The sequence below is a fragment of the Danio rerio genome, chromosome 18 (genome assembly GCF_052040795.2).
Source record: "Danio rerio strain M-AB ecotype USA chromosome 18, GRCz13ab, whole genome shotgun sequence".
Lineage (NCBI taxonomy): Eukaryota > Metazoa > Chordata > Actinopteri > Cypriniformes > Danionidae > Danio > Danio rerio.
The window spans coordinates 43,199,640-43,203,456 of record NC_141038.1 but is presented as its reverse complement, the minus strand read 5'-3'; the positions used below and the strand labels follow the sequence as shown (position 1 = coordinate 43,203,456).

General features: G+C 36.0%; 1 long non-coding RNA gene across 3 annotated transcripts; it reads right to left on the bottom strand.

The window, feature by feature from the left end:
• Nucleotides 1–317: 317 nt before the first annotated feature.
• On the bottom strand, nucleotides 318–3,340 carry LOC147839803 (uncharacterized). 3 transcript variants are annotated; one of them, XR_015515514.1, is made up of 7 exons: nucleotides 3,233–3,340; nucleotides 3,003–3,083; nucleotides 2,180–2,263; nucleotides 2,005–2,059; nucleotides 1,830–1,905; nucleotides 1,560–1,736; nucleotides 318–1,225 (listed from the first exon to the last, which is right to left on the bottom strand). It is a non-coding gene; the product is annotated as an uncharacterized LOC147839803 (long non-coding RNA). The 3 variants fall into 3 exon arrangements; XR_015515513.1 differs by lacking the exon at nucleotides 3,233–3,340 and having other exon boundaries at nucleotides 2,176–2,263; nucleotides 3,003–3,159; XR_015515512.1 differs by lacking the exon at nucleotides 3,233–3,340 and having other exon boundaries at nucleotides 3,003–3,159.
• Nucleotides 3,341–3,817: the final 477 nt, after the last annotated feature.

The window sequence follows — 3,817 nt, the reverse complement described above, 5'->3', positions numbered from 1 at the left end:
CATGATCATGCGTGTTGAATCTAAAGGGAGTTTCTCTGGCTGCGCTGTCCTGCACTCTCAGAAAAAAAGGTACAAAATTGTACCTTTTAGGGTACAAATGGCCCGTCACTGGGGTGGTACCCTTAAGGGTACAAATTTGTACCTCTATTTAAAGGTACAAAATTGTACCTTCTACATTTGTACCCTTTAAGGGACAATTTTGTACCCCCACCGAAGGTACAAAAATGTACCTTTTTATATTATATAGCATTTTCAGGGTACTGACCCAGGCATTTTGATCCTTTGGTGACTGCATGCACAAATAAATAAATAAAATATTTTGGTTCGCAGATGTCCATTTTTATTTATTAATGTAGAAATATTTCATTACAACTCACAACTGAATGTGTCAAGAAATAAAATTACACAGTAAATATAAAGCAGACATGTAAAACAGTAAAAAGAACAATTTAGAAAACAAATACAAATTGTTCACTCACTGTACAGTATATAATCTACCCTTAATACAAAGACCACAAGAATACTGTTTAAGATTTATAAACACATTACACAGGCTACATCAAGTACTTCACTTTATAAAGTCCAAAGTATTTGTCTTTAGTCAGAATACTCAGTCATAATAAATAATTTGTCATCAACATTTTCTCTGTATTTCAGAATGAAGGCAATGTTTCTCTATAAATTGCTTCAACAGTGCAGAAAACCAAATACATCAGTAGCCTCTTCCTCAACACCAGTAGATTACTCCTCATCATCCTCAAGTGGAGTTGTAATTTGTTGTAACACAATATGTGTTTATGCTTTTGATAAACATGACATGTAAAGCATTCATATCTGGAAAATGTTCTTTGATAGTCATTAGGACCATAAGTTATTTAAAAATTTGCTTTATGCATGAATGATAGCAGTGTGCTGGATTAACTTGATTGTGATTATACCAAGATCATGTAGAGAAACAAAAAACAAGGTTGATCACTTTGGTAACTGGAGTAGATCGAGGCTCGTCACCGTCCACCGTTCATTCAAAACATTCCACTGCAGAAACATCAAGGTGATCTTCTAATAAGATGGATATGTCAAAAATGCATATTCGTCAACATCATTAGCCCGGCCAATCGCAATCCCATCAACTCTGAAGACTGCCGTGACTCGTCTTGTTAACACAGTTGTCCAGTCGGTGGCCTCCTCCTGTACTTGAACTGTTGGATGTGGTGAAGATGGTTCACTGTAAATGACAAAGCAATAATTACATTAATATCAGTCACTCTATCACTGATGAAGAGAAAATCAACATGCATAGAAAGTAAAATAATAAATATTCACCGATTTAAAAAAAAAGTATCACAGATTAAAAGACTAATATAAATTTCATTCATTCATTCAATTTCTTTTTGGCTTAGTCCCTTTATTAATCTGGGGTCGCCACAGTGGAATGAACCACCAACTTATCCAGCATGTTTTATGCAGCAGATGCCCTTCCAGCTGCAACCCAGTATTACGAAACATCCAGACACACTTATTCACACACACATTTATACACTACAGACAAATAAGCTTACCAAATTTAGCTATAGCGCATGTCTTTGGACTTGTGGGGAAACCGGAGCACTTGGAGGAAACCTTCACGAACACTGGAAGAATATGCAAACTCCTCACACAAATGCCAACTGACCCAGCCGAGGCTCGAACCAGCGACCTTCTTGCTGTAAGGTGACAGCACTACCCACTGCGTCATCCTAATATAAAGAATATCAAGCGTTATGAAATGCATTTATCATATACTAATGCATATACTTATGCATATACTAAACAGAAAACAACATACGCACCGGAGCACAACGAAATGTTGAAGTGTCTTGCTTAACAAGGCTGGCAACATGAGAAGTGCTGCTGTAAAATCAATTCCTGGAACATAAAATGTGGCATACAAACAAATATGAATGAATCCATCCAAAGCTAGAATTTAATAATATTAATCAAGTGGAGAAAGTTTAGAAAGAGTACCTTAAAGTCAGGTCCATAGCATTCTTAAGTTGATCTCTCATCTTTCGATGAAAACCTAGAAAATAATTTTAAACACGTGGGTGAACATTTATTGTTGTTTGTAAGTAAAAACCTACAAATTTAAAATAGTATGTAAGCCATTAAAACCATGGTATAGATAATGAGACATACTTACATCTTGTAACTGAGCCATGCTTTCATATGACATGCCTTCATTGCTCTGATGCTGTTAGGCTGCATTATGTTGTTCAATCTTGTCCTGAAATACAATTGGAAACTTCATAAACTTCAGGAAAGCAATAAGATAAAGCAATAACTATTTATTTATAGTATTTTATTTATATATAAGTATAACGTTAAATGATAGTAAAGCACCAACAATTCTGGACATGAGAGTTTGTGGACACTCCTTAACATTAATGTAACTTAGACACTGAAACGAAGATATGTACAAGCATACACACGCCACGTTTGTAACTAGCCACGTTTACATAATCAGTCGCTTTGCCGGTGACAAAATTGTGATTTTTCTTCACAAAATGGCGGTGTAACTTATATAACCGTCTAAAATTACATTTCCGCGGTCAACCGTGGCTAGAAAATGGCCTCAAAATATAAAACATTATCGATAATTACAAATTCCAGTATTAATAACAAAAGGTTTTATATCAAGGTATATGAAGACTTTAGTTGCGCGAGCTCCGGGCCACACCGCACATTACTCACGGCCCGATTCCGGTGCACGGTTACGGCAGCGTCGGCTCGCTTCTGCCGCTGCATCTGACCCGAGTAGTGATACAGCAGACGGACTCGGGCAGGCGAGAATCTAGCCGCAACTGGCCCAAGTGTATTTTGCTATCTGGGTTGCGATTATATTCCGCCGTGGCAACACTTATTAATAAAGCAGTAACGTAACGTAACATACAAGGCGCGAATACGTAACGTAGGCGATAAAGGGAACTTTTACACCGAGAAAACTAACAGCATATAGTACTTACCTTCTATAACGTTATGTCCCTCGGTGACTTCGATATCACGTTGTATTAACTTCTTTAATAAGCTGCAGACATCTTAGCAAACTCCATCATGCAGGCCAACGTAACGTTACACCAGCCAGCCCGGAGCACAAAGCGGGGGAAAGCCGAGACCAGAGAGTCAGACAAAATCAACAGAACACGGCTTCACATGTAAAAATGAGACTGAAAATATATCTTTAATACATTCTTACCTGAAAGTGTGGACTCCAAAATAGACTTTTCTTTGAAACGCGTGCGAAGTTCTGTGTAAACACCCAGCATACTCGACCGACCGCCTCAGTAACAAACACTACTATAACGTCTCAACAAGCCAAATTCTTAAAGAGACAGCACCATCACCACCTGTATGAAGATGCTGTCACTCTGCATGGTTCTTATTCTACATCCCATATATACTATAGGGACTTAAACAGTAAGCAAAGACCAGTATTTACGTTTTTAATGATTAAAATTACATTTAATTATAAATTAAATTATTAACATTTTTGAGAAAAAATGTAATTTAAATACATGAAAAAAAATTAATTATTAAAATATTTAATTTAATCAATTTATTTATTTATTATATTTTTAAATTATGTATTTTAGTATTAATGTTTAGTATTAATGCATTTAAATTAGTGTTATATAGTGTCTTGATCTTATCATGAGCTGAGGGTACAATTTTGTTCCTATAGGGAAACAAAATATATAATTGTACCTTTAAAGGTGCCAAATTGGTCCTTTACGGTACAATTTTGTATCCAAATGTGCTATAAAAGGTACAAAAATGTACC